Source organism: Cyprinus carpio, chromosome B20 (genome assembly GCF_018340385.1).
Source record: "Cyprinus carpio isolate SPL01 chromosome B20, ASM1834038v1, whole genome shotgun sequence".
Taxonomy (NCBI): domain Eukaryota; kingdom Metazoa; phylum Chordata; class Actinopteri; order Cypriniformes; family Cyprinidae; genus Cyprinus; species Cyprinus carpio.
The window spans coordinates 9990893-10008983 of record NC_056616.1 but is presented as its reverse complement, the minus strand read 5'-3'; the positions used below and the strand labels follow the sequence as shown (position 1 = coordinate 10008983).

General features: G+C 34.4%; 1 long non-coding RNA gene across 1 annotated transcript; it reads right to left on the bottom strand.

The window, feature by feature from the left end:
* Positions 1-292: 292 nt before the first annotated feature.
* On the bottom strand, positions 293-11237 carry LOC122141096. The gene is made up of 3 exons (XR_006157541.1): positions 11123-11237; positions 1019-1065; positions 293-807 (listed from the first exon to the last, which is right to left on the bottom strand). It is a non-coding gene; the product is annotated as an uncharacterized LOC122141096 (long non-coding RNA).
* Between the last annotated feature and the right edge of the window lie 6854 nt (positions 11238-18091).

Genomic DNA, 18091 nt, shown 5'->3' with positions numbered 1-18091 from the left:
GTACATCAATATCCATACAGTCTCTCAATTTGAGTTTCTGACTGGATTTTTGAGCTACCAAGTGCAAACAGATCTCCACAAAGCCTATTATGTCTCCTACTCTTTCTATGTCCTTCTTTCCTTCTTCCATACATGGACAGGAATACACATTAAATACCCTAATGCACACACTCACACATACACACACACTGCAGTCTATATTTGGCTCTGTTTTTAGTTCTGCTTGAGGTAGTGATGGGTCTTTCAGGCAGGTTGGTGGAGTAAATGACCCCTGTTCAGCCCCAGTGGGAGGTAGAGATGTCCAGCAATCATACTTAATGTGGAAAAACATCACTCAGTTAAGAGTGTAACTGAACACCTGGACTAAAATAAAATGACAAGGCTTTGGAAATTTGCCTAAATTAGCACTCCAGAATGTAAAACTACAGCCCAAACTGCCATGCTAACATGAGGAACCTGCTCGTATCCATTACCAGCTTGAATTGAACGTAATCGCACATTCTATCCAGAAACAACAACAATGAAGGCACATGTTACAACCGGCTCTCAGGCTGCAACAAGTAGGAGACCAGACGCACCAATTTCTTGCAAAATATTTATTTTAACGCAAAAAGAACAAACATAAGTATAACATAAATAAGGAAATGCTTTAGGGCCGGGCAGGACACTCAGCATAACACAGGCCATCAAACATCATGCTGGAGATGATCGTTCAAAACAACGCTCCCACACGAACAGTCTTAGCCGTATTTAACTCTGCATCCAACAAGTGTCAGGTGTGTAGACCACGCCCCCTCCAGATGGCACCTAAAATCACACACAACCACACACACGTGTACTGTACAACATAGACTCGTAGACCACCCCTCCCCCACCCCCTAAAAAAAAATTCCCAAATCCATAACACACACACAAAAAAAGACAAATCCAATTACTTTCTAAACACTTCAGCTAAAAATATAACATCCGTGCAGAAAGAGGAGCAATTGATTGGGAAAAAACAACTTGTCCCACTAACCCTTTTACATCCCCTATCAATCATCTCCATCCCCAGCAATCCGGATCCTGAAAGTAATTTAAAGTGTTAGAGAAAATATTAGAGAGCAAAGGAAAAGTAGACAGTATAGGCATCAACCATTATGTGACCGCATTAAAAGCATGAGATAACGCATCAGCCAAAACCTTCAACGTTAATGTCATAGCCTTCTTATAGAAAAATAGAAATTTTTTGGCCATGTATATTTTGGAGTAGGTGTCTAAATTAATTATTATTTTTTCACAAACAAACATAAATAATTAATACATAAAAAAAAAAAAACAAAAAACAAAAAAAAAAAAAAAACAAAATGTTCAATATTTATATTTCGTTTTATTTAAAGAAGGATAGCACAAATGCCCTTCTCAAGCAAAACATTTGGATTCAAATTATAAACCCATAGATATTCTGAATTAAGGCAAAACTGTGTCTGAATCCACACACTACCAGATAATGTGCTGCCTGTGATCATACATGTGAACATCTGCCATGTTGTAATTGTCATTTGACCTACAATACAATGCCAAGTGCTTTTTTCTGGCATTCATGAATATAACACCTCCCTCTTTTTTACTTTCATGGGAAAATAAAGACATTTAGACAAGTGTGAATAAAGTGCCCACTGCCCACATGTGTTTTGGGGCAACTGTATATCAATGTGCTATGAGTCATCATTTGACACCATCTCTGTAATACAGGGCTCTTCAACTGCAGATTCATTGTCATTGACCAAACAAACCCAAAACAAACACTAACCAAACACACCCCAAACAATTAATCAAGATGTTTGGAATTACTTGCAAATTACAGGCAGGTGGTTTAAATTGGGATTGGTACTGCAAGGCCATTGGGCTTCCAGGACTGAAACTGAAGAGGACTGTTGTCTTTTTTTGTAAGCATAGGGTTTTGGACTCAACTTGAAACACTCTGGATCAGGGCCGGGCGACTCTGACCAAGCTAATCAAGTCTTAAGGATTACTAGAAAACTACAGACAAGTTGGATCAGGGTTGGAGCTGAACTCTGAGGGAAAGTGGATCTCAAGGGCCAAAGCAGCCTCAGCCTCAGATGTCATGCCCATGGACCGTTGGCTGAATGTTTGATCTGCATATGGCTCACAAAATTGAAAAAACTTTAGGAGTTTCAAAGGTGTTGTCTGATTGGTTGAATTCTTTGGTTGAATTCTTGAGCAATGCTTAGCCATTTAAAACACCCATGGTTCCCAGAGTTGTCAAGCCCTGCCATGGATAGATGGCCAGTCCATCACAGGGATAACACAAACGTGCACAATTTATACTCATTTTCACACCTATGGCAAATCCTAAAGCTTTACCTCAAACAGAGAACCTTCTTGCTGTGACTTGCCAGTGATACCCACTGAACCACCTTGCTGCCTTCCATCCAAGAATGAACCGAGCCAAACCCTGCTTAGCTTCAAAGCTAATATCTTTCTCTACAATTCTCACAGACCATCTAACATTCTAAGCTCCACCTTTTCCATCCACTCTTTTTAAATTTCCAACCTCCGTCATGCTCTCCCTGTCACCCATCTCCTTAACCTTTACACTAAATCACACCTCTCGTGACAGGCCTGAAAGATACTACTTGCCCCACTGGCTCCAACTCAAGCACCATAGTAGGCTTGAATGAGCGCCAGGCACATGATGTGACTGCGGGGCCTTGCCCAGGGATGCACGCCACCTGAAAGCAGGGTATTGAAATGGTCTGTTCAAACAGACTTTGGATAACCAGTATTTACAGCAGCTGCACCTCACAGACTATCACAGAAAGAAAGCTTTATTAACACACATTTCACAGCAGTACACCTCAGTTTCGGCAGAACCCAGGCTTGATTTACTGTTTAGATGCTTGTATAACAGAGAAATTGTGTCTCAGTTTTTGGTAAACAGCATAGTAAAGAGTGAAGTTTTCACATCTGGAATTAGCATGGGTCCTAGTGTCATATGTCCGCAAAACTGCAGCTGTTTCTACGGCTGCGGGGCAAAGCACATGTACTGCATGTTCCCTCAGGCAGTGGAATCATGCATTATTGCACAACATTCCATAGTATTAATGTTGGAAGTGACATCAGACTGTTGAGACCATCAGAAACAGATGATCTCATTGGTACAGTAGGATCTCAATGGGAACGGTGGCGTTCTGAGATGATTCAGAACCTAAACTACACTATTAAGTTAACACATTTCTAACAATTCCATATGGACACCACTTGCCCCTCTGCTGAAAAACAGAAAGAGAGATGAAGAGCGAAAGCGTGTTCCTTTTGCACATAGATATATGACAGCCATGGAGACGACAGTAAAGCACTGTCTGTCTTTCATCCTCCATATCCCCCTGTAACCTGGGGACTTTCGACCTCTGCCCCGACCCCTGACTTTTGGCATCACACGACCATGTCTAAACTCTGAAGCCTGCCATGTGGAGCGTCTGGCAGAAGTGCAGCTTCTCTGAGTGAGTCAGAGAATAAATGGGAAATGAGAAAGCTAGAAGGTGAATTTGGAGATTAATGTGCAGATTTAAACTGTCTTTGAATGAAATTACTGATTTAAATGCTGACTGACAAAGGAACATTACAATTTTATTTTACAACCCCCCCATTCCCCCCCCCCAGGTTTTCAAAACACAAAAAAATATGCAAACAGACCAGTAAAGTATCAATTACACATTCAAACACATTTATATGAGATTAATTGGCTATATCCAAAAAATAAACTTATATTACAAGTTAAACCAGCAGGTTGACTAAACCTCAAGGAAATTTCTGTGAGGAACTATGACTAAAACAAAACACTTAGTAAAAGCATTGCTACGGGGACATGTCTTTCTTATGAATCACAAGGAATGAGGTTAAAAAACGTTCAGCTGGATATGAGAGCAGTGAGGTTAGAAGATGGACCGGATTCTTGTGTTTGCGTGAGTGAGATGACAATGAGATGAAAAGCAGATGTTTGTAGATGCGAGCTGGAGAAACTTTACGTCCATATTAGACCAGACTTCCCAATCACACTCTGACATACAGAAGACCCTGCAGACTACATCATAAAGCTGTCCTATGAGCATCACTTACCCACAGCTTCCAGTATGTGACGCAAGAACTGGGACAAATCCCAGGCCATAATCGTCTCACACAAAGGAACTGATCAGGTCTTCTGAGAAACTCTGGGTTGGTGCTGTTCTACTATCGGTCAGATAAAACAATTGTGCTTTTATTTTTTGTTTCAACCTTGGATGACTTCCTCCTCTGTTGATAAGTGCAGCTGTTAACAGTGACAAATGTAGTAAAGGTCAAGTTCACAACACAAGATTCAAGTTTGTTGTTTACTGGAGATGATTCTGAACATGTACTTTCAAGATAAGGGGCTGCAATATGTCTAAACATTCAAGCAAATATTCTACTTGTGTGGTCTTGAGTGTTTGCAGTCATTATCATATATTAGGATAATCTAGCAGCATGAGATCCAATAATGTGATTTCGAGCCCAGCCCAAGAGTCTACGAGTTTTTCAGAGTTCATGAGAACGTCCCCCATCTTTTTATTTACCCTAAATGGATCTCAAAAAAGGAATCAACTGACAAGTCATATCATTTCCTGTTTTTTACTGGAAATTGTTCTTGTCTGTGTGAGGTATGAGGCCCAAATCAGTGAGTATGTTTACTTGGACAAGAGATTTTTGATTACCTTAATCCAGCTAAAATCAAAGTCGAAGTAAACACAAATCGAATTGAGACATTTTTATTCCAATTTTAGTCGCATTATTAAAGGGTTAGTTCACCCAAAAATTTAAATTATGTCAATAATGACTTATTTTTGGACCAAAATGTATTTTCAATGCTTCAATAAATTATAACTGACCCTCTGATGTCACATGGACTACTTTGATGATGTTTTTATTACCTTTCTGGACACGGACAGTATACCGTACATACATTTTCAATGGAGGGTCATTGGACTAAATCTAATCTTAAACTGAGTTCCGAAGATGAACGGAGGTCTTAAGGAACGACATGAGGGTGAGTCATTAATGACATAATTTTATAGTGAACTAATTTTGGGGTGAACTAACCCTTTAAAGTGCACTATAGACATGTACACACCTAATCACACTATTACTGTCGTGTAGGACTTTTCGCCGCATTTTGCGACAGGATACACACGGCAGTGGTCAAAAGTTTGACGGCATACAAAAGAGCATGGCTTCAACAATGCCATCGTCTGTTTGCACATATAGCATGACAAATAATTCACTGCACTTGAAGCGTTCATAAAATTAAAAATGAAACACCCAGAACTGTATATCGCACCATAACCAAGACGAACTATATGTTTGTATGTGAAATTCTGGAGGGGACGTCAGATGGCGTCGTGTGGTATGTACTATAACATGTAAAACAGGAACATGAAAGGAATATTCTAAAAGCAAGTCATGTAAACACCTTAATCATAATATTGTCTTATTCAGAATAAGTTACTGTAAATAATCAGATTACTGATGTCCATGTAAACGTAGTCACTGTGTGTGGGAAGATGAGAGAACTGGCCTTTCAAACCAGGGGGACTTTTCACCTATGTTCTGAGGTGGTGAGCTGGAACAGAGGGACTGCTGGGAAATTTTGCAAGCAGAAAATGTGTTTTGTTCTTTGCCACGCTGAAAAGAGCCGTGAAATTTAGTGTGAACAGTATGGGCGACCCTCCACAGTCCACAATGACTCACTCACTAATCACAGAGAGAGGCCTGATGGCTCTAACACAATATCAAGTAAACGTACTCAAAACAGGACATGTATACAACTAATGTGTCTAAACTGAAATCTGACATGGCCTCTAATTTCTACTAACTAACTTTGAGAAGCTACTAAATGTTAGTGAAAAGATATAGCTGTGTTTAATAGTATTATGTATAGCAAGATCAACCCTCAGTTCAGTTGAATGAGTAGGACAAAATATCATCAAAATGCTATAGCAACAGGTTTGAAAAATGAATTGAGAATGCTTTTTAAAAATTCAAATTAAATTTCTGAATTTGAACTAAATTTGAATGGAGGCTGCACACTGAAACTTATCAATGTTAATTAAAACCAAAACTTACTTCAGTAATTGAAATAAATTAGATGAAAACCTTATTAAAGTTACTTTACAAGGCAAGATTTCAATTATTTTCATAATTTGTAAGTAGTTTAAGTACTACAATGACTAAAACTAATAAAGCAAAATAGAAATAAAACAATAAAAACAAACGTGACAGAAGCACATAACAATATCACTAAAACTTATAACTAAAATATAACAAAATTAAAATATAGATTAATTTAAATTATTAACAATTACAATAATAGTATATTAAAAACTGTTGTGACATAATTAAAAAACTAAGATATGACATACAATTAAATTTGAATTTAAGAAAGTACATTTCAAATGAGTTGAAATTCAGAGAAAGTAATTATTCAGAAATAACCGCTGAACACTGCAACTGACCAACAAGGATAAATAATTCAAAAAACAAAACAAAACAAAATAAAAAAAAAAAAAATCAACATCTCAACTTGATATTCTATACACTACAATACTATACCCTACACCACAAAAAAAAACAAAAGTAACAAGTAGCATGGGTATATTTGTAGCAATAGCCAAAAATACATTGTAAGGGTCAAAATTATTGATTATTTTTTTAATGTCAAAAATCACTAGGATATTAAGTTAAGATCATGTTCCATGAACATATTTTGGAAATTTCCTACCGTAAATATATAAAAACTTAAACACTCCACTATTTTTGAAAATAGGCTCATTTTCCAACTCCCCTAGAGTTAAACAGTTGAGTTTTACCGTTTTCAAAACCATGAGTACCCGATCCTTCTTCTATGCACCATGATGTTGTAATTGATGCAGTAGCCGTCATCTCTGGGTCTGGCGGTAGCACTTTTAGCTTAGCTTAGTATAGATCATTGAATCTAATTAGACCATTAGCATCTCGCTCAAAAATGACCAAAGAGTTTCGATATTTTTCCTATTTAAAACTTTTTAAATTTGTCGTTCCTTGATTATGATTATGAACCATATAGGCCTAGAAAATTGCAACTTTTCATTTTCCGTCGGTCTTAGTACACAATGCAACTAACAGAAGAGTCAAGTTTTAAATAGGAAAAATATTGAAACTCTTTGGTCATTTACTCCACTGTTTAACACTACAAGATTCAAATAACCAAAGCTAAAAGCTAAGCTAAAACCACAACCACAAAACCAATAGATTCAAAAAATTCAAAAACCCAAAAATCAACACTATTTAAATCTAAACATGACAGAAAATGTTGAAAATTTGATATGTTTCATCTATATTCTTTGGACAAATTTAAAGGCGATTTTCTCAATATTTTGATTTCATACAACCATCAGAAAAGTAATATGCATTGCTAAGGATTTCATTTGGACAAATTTAAAGGCGATTTTCTCAATATTTTGATTTCCTTGCACCCTCAGATTCCTTTTTTTTAAATAGTTGTATGTCAGCCGAATATTTTCCTATCCTAACAAACCATACATCAATATAAATCTCAATTACAAAAATGACCCATAAAAAACAATTTCCAAAAATTGACACATATAAAATAAATATACAACCAAAGTAAAATTTAATTCGGTCACAGTCTTTGTACTTAGTATTGCTCATTAGTACTCATTTAAATACTAATAGTATTTAGGATGGATAAGCGAAATGGGATTTAGTCAGTGACTTGCACCTTTGTGCACATCTGGTAACTGGCTGACATACTTCAGTGTTGAATAGTGAACAACACCAGATGACTCAGCAATTTTCATTGCTTTATGGCCATAGAAAATAAAATTTGCAGCACTCTGTAATGGATCTGCACTACACACACACACACACACACACACGTTTTCAAATAATTTTCAGGAATGGTGGGATGGTTTTGGTCAAGTGGGACTACGGTTCCTGTAAACAGATCTTCCGTAACTGATCTGTTTCATCCGTCGTCTTGCTCAACAAAATGAACACCAGATTCAAAACTATTGTATCCAGCAAATTTTGAATGTTTTGATAGAATATTTAGCTGTTCTACAGCTCTTTTCATTCAAAATGGCATGTATTTGATTTATTCACGTCAACATCCAGCCAGAACACTGAGATCAACTTTGGCCAGCTTTGACCAGAGAGAGAAATAGAAAATAATCATCAGTAAACCTTCAGTGAGTCACTGAATTTCAGATTGATAGCTCTTCACTGAATTCATTCACCATTACATCAGTTGGATGGTGTTGTATGTAGACAACCGAGATACACAGGAAACCAAACATGCATTGGTTCTGACATGACAAGATAAAATGACGTGTCTGTGCATTTTGTGAAAGAAAATACATCTGACGCCAGTGTGGGAGAGTGAGCTTGTTTAGTAGTAAATCACAGGTTTTAACTTTATCTACTGTACGTGAGAAACTACCTACTCAGAAGTTTCAGATAAAAAGCACACAGCACATAAGTAACATTAACACTTTTGTAATGAATATGGTCTATGTGGAAAGGCTCTACTGTATGTGTGTATACATTACCAGCAGCGTAAGCAGTTATCTGTATTTACATAAAAGCACAATAATTCATGAGAATTGAAGTGTTGCTTTGATATGAAGACAGAAAAGCTTTTTTTTTTTTTTTTTACTCAGATGAAGCTGATATATTACTTATAATGAAAGTGTTGTGTTAATAATAAAATAAAAAATGCAAAATAGAAGCATTAAAACGAAACGTTTGAAACTCCACTCTGTAGAGTTAAAGGGACAATTCAATTCATTTGAACCTATTTAATAAAAATAAAAAAAGAAGAAAAATGTTGCTGTTTTTTACAGGTTCATAAGCTCTGTTTTTTTTTTTACTGTGAAAGAGTATGATGATGAAAAAGGTGACTGACAGATAAATCTGGGGAGTGACTTCACAATAGATAATGTGCAAGAGAGAGGCCAGGAGGGCTCAGAGGGCGAGAGAAAGCGCAAACGAGGAGTGACAGGATAACAGCAGATGAGCAAGGAGGGAAGAGTGTGAATGTGAGTGTCAGTGTCAGCGAGGAGTTCAGTTCCTCTGATGCCATCTGACCTCTAATACCATCGACATGTGTTCATTGTGTTCATGCTAATGCTGGGAGCAGTTACTCACCAATGCACAGTCATAGGCACCCATGTCTTTCTAACATGCACATACTGTGGATTCAAATATTTGTAATGTAAATTAAATAAACATTTTTAATTCAATTATTTAATTGCAATTAAATATTTTGAAAAAGTTATTACATTTAAATTAATTGTTCATTTAAATCAAGTAATATTAGTAGGACACCTAAATAAAAGATTAGATATAAATGGATAAACATAAAATAATGGATATACAAATTTAAATTCATTACATAAAAAATCTATTATTAAAATTTTGACAATGTATATTTACCTAAATAAATTTGTGAAAATTAAAATATAGTTACCTTATATATTTATTTATTCATTCATTCATTTTGAGTAGTGTGTATTTATCAAATTTTCACATTTTCTCATTTATGATGCAAATTAAATACATAATTTAAAGTAATTAAACTGCAATTAAATATTTACATGATACAATTGTATTTTAACAAAAAAAAAAAAAATATATATAACAAAAAACTAAAAAATAGGAACAACAAAACAAAAATAATAAACATTAAAAAACAAATACATAAAACAATAAAAATATAAATTATACATTGCAAGTTGACTAATATTTTTTATATATTAAATGGCTATTATATATATGCATAAATATATACATGATACAATTGTATTTTAATTTTGATTTATTCATAAATGTATATTTATAAATAAATTATGATACAATTGTATTTTAATTTTGATTTATTCATAAATGTATCTTGTTAATTTACTTATTTGTTCATTAAAATACTGTGGATTCAGAGATTCATAATGTAAATTAAATAAATATTTTTGAATTAAATTATTTGATTGCAATTAAATGTTATTTATAAAGTAATGAATTAAATGTTCATTTAAATAAGAAGAAATATCTGTAGGACGATATCTTATATAACACATAAATTTGGTATTATACAAAATTAAACACTAATATGTAAAAGAGAAAGAAAAAGTCTCAGACTTCTGAACCCCATAGTGAACATGAACACAATAATTCATAACGTACATATCTGGCACACAATTATGTATGACCTCACCTTGATGTAATTTTACAAGTGACAGCTAGATATACCCAAACAGACAATTTATCTTTTTTGACATTAAAATATGCTGTTTCGGGAAAAAAGCAAACGAGACAGGGGAGAGAAAACCTCCCTAATCGTCTGCCGTTGATGTGTTCCAGATCATTTCTGTGTGATTCTGACTACATGAGACAGGACACAGGTGTCCACCAGCGTTTATTTATGTGTGTTAAGTTGTGCACATCACGCAAAGACTCATCTTTACACCATCATTAGTCACAGATTCCAAACATGCTTCATCTCATTACTGGAAAACGGGACATGGTTGGTCCATGACAGTAACAGACACAGTACAGAGATGGATTTGAACCTCCTCACAATTACCACTAATGTAGCATGAATGAGGACTGTGACCAGCTGGATAAAGACCATTTCATTCCTCACAAAAGAAGCAACATCTCCTGACTGACATTTTGCAACAAACAAAGCAAGCTGAAGAAATATCGAAAAACAGCTGAGCACTGGCAAAATTTCTAGCAACATAGAAACAAACTCTGAAATGTTTAAAAAGGTCCAGACTAAGACAAACCATATGTGCTTAGTTCTGACTCATTTAAACTAATGGCTTTCAAGGCTCAAAGAAGTTTGAAAAACAGCTATAATAAACTGTCCATTAATGAGACATTAGCTTATTTCAAGTTGGCAATGACTATCAAACATAAGCTACTTATATCTTTTCCAGTTGCAGAGAAAAGGTCATGTGGCTTTATTGATTATTAGCATTAGCAACATCCAGCATTCGTTGTTGTTTGTCGTGTCTTAGATTGTATCATAATATTAAATGATGCTTACCTTAATTTTGCTCCTGGAGCAACCTTAGATATTCCTATCGTTCATCCAGACTTAGTTTAGGGTTAGAGTTAGGCCTAAGGTAAAACATTACTGCTCACAGGTTACTCTTTCAGAGCTGGACAGATTTAAAGGGAAAGTTCACCTAAAAAAAAAAAAACAATACATTAAAGGGATACTCCACCCCAAAATGAAAGTTTTGTCATTAATCACTTACCCCCATGTCGTTCCAAACCTGTAAAAGCTCCGTTCATCTTCAGAACACAATTTAAGATATTTTGGATGAAAACCTGGAGGCCTGTGACAGTCCCATAGACTGCCAAGTAAATAACAGTGTCAAGGTCCAGAAAATGTATGAAAGTCGTCGTCAGAATACTCCATCTGCCATCAGATGTGCAATCTGGGTTATATGAAGTGACAGGAACACTTTTTGTAAGCGAAGAAAACAAAAATAACAACATTATTCAACAATTCCTTTGTCAACAGTCTCCTCTGTGTCTCTCCATATCACCCTATGCTGCGTATGCTCTTCTGTATCATCCTCGCCACAAGGATGCGATATTTTCTTTCAAATCAAAGCTGATCACATGTAGAAACAGCACATCCTTTTAAAGTTACACTATATAAAAGCATAAAGCCGAACACAATTGTAGCATATACTGTAAAGTAGCAAGTTAGGAACATTTATTGTATAGGAACAGTTATTGAAAGTACAGATGAAATTATGAAAAATATACACACAATAAAAAGTATAAACAAAACATATATATATATATATATATAAGATAACAACTAACTTATGAGCTATAATATTACAATTATGAAATAAATATGCAATTGAGATATAAAGTCACAATTAAAAAGAATAAAATCTAAAAAATAAAGACACAAGCAAAACTGTACAAAATAAAGCTGTATAAAGTTGGTATCATGAACACCAAAGTCATATGTATGAAAAAAATAAAGTTGCAATCTTGAGACAAAGAAAAAAAAGTACAATTATGAGATATACAATTCTAATTATGAAAATAAAGACACAATTATGAAAAATAGTCACAATAAAAATTCACAAAGAAAAAAACACAGATATAAAAGTCACAATAAAAATTCAATAAAAAAAAATAAAGATGAAGTTGAGATATAAAGTCACAATTAAGAAAAATAAAATCAATATTGTGACAAATAAAATTATAATTATGAGATATAAAGCTGCAATAATGATAAAATGAAATGATGAAAAATAAACTTGCTAGTATGAGAAATAGTCACAATTCTGAAAAATAAAGTTGCAATTTTGAGATATAAAGTTACAATTCAGAAATACAAATACAAAATTGTGACAAATTATGTTAGAAATATGAGATATGAAGCTGCAATACTGAAAAAATGAAATTATTAAAAATAAATTCACTATTATGAGCAATAAGATCACTATTATTCAAAGTTGAGAAATGAAAAGTTAAAGTTTTAAGATATAACATCACAATTAAGAAAAAAAATAGCATCATGCAATTCTGAAATTAAAGCCATAATTATAAAACAGGGGTAGCAACTTTTTACAGACTGCTTCAACACACCTGTAATTTTCAAGTGACCCTGAACACTCTGATTAGCTAGTTCAGGTGTGTTTGACTGGGGTTGGAGCTGAGCAGGGTTGCGTACCCATGCCATAAGATATATAGTAGTAAATTCTTTTTTGAAGAATATTCTGCACACTCTCTTTAATAGTGAAAGAACACAAAAGTACCATAAAAGTTCAAATCATAAAAGTGCTCCATACAACTCATGCTCTATACTGAGTCCTCTGAAGCCTTTGTGTGATGCACAGACTGACATTTAAATCAGATGAACATTCCCTTCCATTCTTATCTACAACTTCTGTCCGTTTTCACTTTTCTGGCTTTAATCAAACAGAGAAGGACTTCAGCTGAGAGGTTCCTGCAGTATCTGTCTCTGTATCGGCCTCAGGTATGTGAGAGCGTCTTCATGCATGCTGTGTCCATCTGATGATCAGATAAACCCCAGACAGAAAACAGGAAAACCTGCCTTCAAAGCCTCAGACTGGAGTCCTCATGTGGAGCCTGGGCCTGCGGCGCAGAACCATGGGAGACATGAACACACAACAACTGCAACTAATTGAACTCAGTTTACATTTATCAGAGGAGAACTAACGTCATTGTTATGCCATTGGCAGTAATATCCAGAGAGTTATAGTCAATCTTGTCATCTCTAATGGTGTGGCGTAAACAGCAAGACCACTAAAAGCCAGTCGATTGAAAACTGTCACCAAACTGAAGTCGGTTTTGGGTTTAAATTGATGATTTGCCATACTTGTCACTATTAAAGCATGTCTTTCATAATCTGAGGATACATCTGTGTTTTTTGTTTTTTGAGGGGAAAAAAATGATCCCAGCTCTCCCATATTTCTGTGTGGTTTTATTCAGACTCCAGCATTAAGACCTCCAGTATCTGCTCTTGCACAATAATGACCCATGTGCAGATGTTCTATGGCAACTTTGAATAAAGTTTGGGAAATCGGCTCCACAAATTAAAACAAGGTTTACTTACGGACTGGATGATAACAGGATGTTTTCAAATGTAGTAATCAAGCTGCCCAGAAACATGCTGTTGCATGATGCACTTGAGTAGTTAGTGAAACACAAAACTAAACTGAACGCAGTCGCTGATGACCCTGTCAGACCCTGGGAGAGGGGGGAACTGGATTCAAAACATTCTACATTTGATTATATATAGTTACCACCACCTAAGCTTTTTTTCAGCAGAGCCCCCAGTTACCACCACCTGCTGAAAAATCCAACTAATCCAGCTGTTTTAAGCTAGAAGTAGCTGGTTTTAGCTGGTCTCCCAGCCTGACCAGCTAAACAAGTGGTCAAAACCCCTCTACAACCAGCCTGCTGACCAGCTAAAACTAGCCAATTTAGCTGTTTCTTCAGTATGTCTCTGAATTTTACACCAATTTCTAGCCTTATAAAAGTCACATTAACAAATTATGCAGGCAATATTCACTGTTGTCCATTGTCAATAGTATAGCAACATATGAATCACTAATCACACAAACAACCAAAACTTAGAGATAAATGATCCCATTTCAGCTGATTTACTAGAAATGAAGCATGTCGACGATACAACACATAATGAACAACAACTGACAAAGATTACTAAAAACACAAGGGCTGCATTCAAAATCGCATATTTCTCTATTATATAGTAGGCAGAAAAACACTGTGTGAACAAAGTAGTGTGTTCGAATTGACAGTATGTAAAAAAGTACTAAGATGACCTACTATTTCAGATGATTCGGAAGTGCACATCCACTGGACAATTTACTATCCCATGAGGCCACAGGAGAGGATTTGACACTGGTACATACTATATACATACTACATACTTCATATTATATAGAAGATACTTTCTTACTTTCTCTCTGTAATTACTTATTCAAAAGAAGTACCTATTCACAGAATATGAGATTTCGTATGCAGCCTAGGGCTTAAATACACACAGGGTAACAGACTGAGAAACAGATAAAAACAATCAAGAGATAACAAGGGGAACATGAAACATGAAGAGAGTTCAAATTAAAAGACAAAAGCACAAAAACCATTCCAAACACATTCGGTGTGAACGGCAAATTGCAATCAAATCTATAACTTTACCATATTGATTTCCACTTAAAGCCTTTACAGTTGTCCAATGTATGTTTACTTTGAGTATATGAACCATTACATTTGACATATTACCCTAGTTTCTCCTTACCCAGTTCAAACAGGCCATGCTTGCATTAGTCAGAAAACCATTTTGAGTGTTTTCAGGTCATATGATAAACTGTATAAACTAACTTTAATTAAATCAAAACAAAACACGCTAACTTTAATTACAAAATAACTCTCAGCATATACCGTAAATGAGCAATGCGATCCTCATTATCTGCAGATGTTTATTTTGAAAGTAAATCTGATACAAAAGCAAAAATAAGACTCGCCATAGCCCTAAATGACAAAAATGAGAGCAGCCTAAAGTGGGCCAATCCTGTCTTTGACAATTAAGAGGATGTTCTTTGGATGGCATTCTTATTATGTTTAAAGCCAACCCGGAAATTCTGGGATATTGTTTTAATACTGTAAATCTGAGAAAATTCAATTGAGCTGCAGGATAATCCCTCAGAAATCAGAGTTTGATTAATTCCTGTGAGACCCACCTACACATGTGCCTTCATAAGAAGATAGAGAAGAAAAAAAATCCACCGTGAATGCTGATGTGTGTGGATTAGTGTCTGGAAATGTTGCCACTATACATAATGGATTTACCATGAAAATTGTGCTGTGCATCAAACACTGATAACTCATTTCTTTCACCATAAATAACCCTTTCATCTTTTTTTTTGGGGAGACTAGGGTTGTCACATTTCTTACCCCTGTGAATATTTTTCAGGGTAGGTTTATTTCTGAAAGTTAGTTTCAGTCTGTATATACAGATAATCTTGTGTGTTTGTAATATTTCACCGTTAGTGCGGGGGAAAAAAATACAGAAAAAACAATACAGTTCATTGAGCACACATTAACACTAAGGGGTAAGTTGTCACAATGAAACCTGCCATTAATCAGTCTATTATAGGATTTTCAGGTAAATTTAAGAAGTAAAACATCACTAAACACCAGACAATTAGTGAAACAGAAGGAATATAAAAGATAATGTAAATAAACATAAAAAATAAAACCAAAAAAACTACACTTATAAAATAAACATAACCCCTTTTAATTTTAACTAAATAAATGTAACCCTAACGTTAACTAAAACTAAAATCTATAAAAACTATAAAAACTAAATCATTTTCTGTAGTTAAAATAAAATAAAGTTATATGTAATTTTTTTTTATTTAATTTTTTTTTTTACAAAATTATTACAAAAGCTGTTTAGCAACTACAAAAACCATTAGTTAAACCCGTCCCGTATACGTTTTACTTCAAAAATCTAAATCATGAAAAACTATTTAAGACTCCTAAATAGATATCGCTAAAACTGTAAAAAAGTAAAGATTAATTTATCGCAAAAATCACACCTTGTCAAAAAAAAGTCTTCTTCGAAAACTAAAATAATCAGAAATGTAATTAAAACCCATTTAAAAAATGACATCAAAAGTACATTGATATTGCTAAAAATATTTTTGTTAAAATAAAAAAATAAAATATGAACTGAAAAAATAGATCAGTTTAAGTTCAAAACTGAAATAAAAGTAAATAAAACTGAAAATGTGGAAAATAATAAAAATAAATGTCTAGCCAAGAAGAAATATCGAATAAAAAAATATGAACTGAAATCATCAGTTTAAGTTCAAAAAAAAAAAAAAAAATGCCAGAAGAAATATCGAGAAAAAAAATCATAATAAAAATGAAAAAAGTATGTATCAAAAAAATTACTAAAAACCTAAACTAAAATGAATAAATGAAATCTGAAAATATAAAAATAAAATCTAATTCAAAATATCAATGAATACTATAATAGTTTATAAATAATAGTAAAACAACACTGTGATAACTTGCCTCAACCTGATTTTTTTTTTTTAAACTGCTGTCCTAAAAATCCGCTCAAGCTTTCAGTTAAAGTGTGCCTTTATTTTACAGTTAACACTTGTCTGGATGTGTGTTTGTTACATACACCACCACCTTTAACCCTTGCATTCAACTTTAACATTGTTGAGTGGTTGTTCAGATGACATCCACCTCCCTTTCTCTCTTCCTTTCCTCTTTGTGATTATTTTTGTGCATTTCTAGGTTGGATTGAGGAATGTGCTCCATTTCCCTAAAGGAAATAGAGAGCGGAGCCCAGCCCTGTCGCCCCTCCAGACTGTGAGTGAAAAGACCCTCAGAGCCCCTGGACGTCCTTCCTGCTGTACCCGCCCTCAACGCGGTCTGATCCCCATCCCTACCACAGCAGCTGCTGCTGGACCGCTCCTCGGTGGGTCACAGTGCTCTTCTTGTACTTGGAGTAAATCTGTAAGTATACAGTACATGTGGCCGTATGCCGGAGGACTCATAAACCTCCTGAACAAAACAATATAGTCATCAACTCAAGCAGAGACAGCGGATGCCATTTGGGATTTTTGGAGCGTTGTGTAAAAAAGTTACAGTAGGCTGATATCAAGGTCAAAGGTGATCATACAATGTTGGCTAGGATGTGTACAGCTTGAATAGCTCCAGGGGAAAGAAACCCATTCACTTTGTGTACAGGGGAGGCATTACGGGACAATTATAACATTGAAAAAATACAATTATATTACCCTACTTTTCACTCAGATAATACCGTAATATTGCATCAATACTTATAAATATTACTGAATATCACCTTTAATATGGTATTAGTGTAAATACAGAAAAAATAGGACACTGTCTGATAATTTAAAGTATGATGTCAAATGGCTTAACCGCTCAAACAATACTAGTTACATAGTAAAAAATCTGCACTGTACATACAATATAGGAATAAACAAACAAACAAACAAATACAGAAGCTACAAAAATACAAAATATTGTCCAATTTTACCTGTATTCACTCTAATAAGGTGAATTTAAAGCACAAGTCTAAATGAGATCTACATTAAATGTACTAATGTAAGTTAATTTGACAGATATAGCATTTTATTAACTTATTCATATATATACAGTATATATATATATATATATATATATATATATATATATATATAATATACATACATATACACACACACACACACATATAAATATGTGTGTATCACTATATATATATATTGTATATATATTAATTGTACACACACACACACACACATCCATGACACAACACACACACATTAAAATACAAGTCTTTTTACACCTTTATTTTTTATAAAATAATGTGTTTTAATCCATGAACAAAAGATCATTTGAAGAGTGTTACATTTGACTACATCTGAAGAGTGTCCAAAATAAACACATA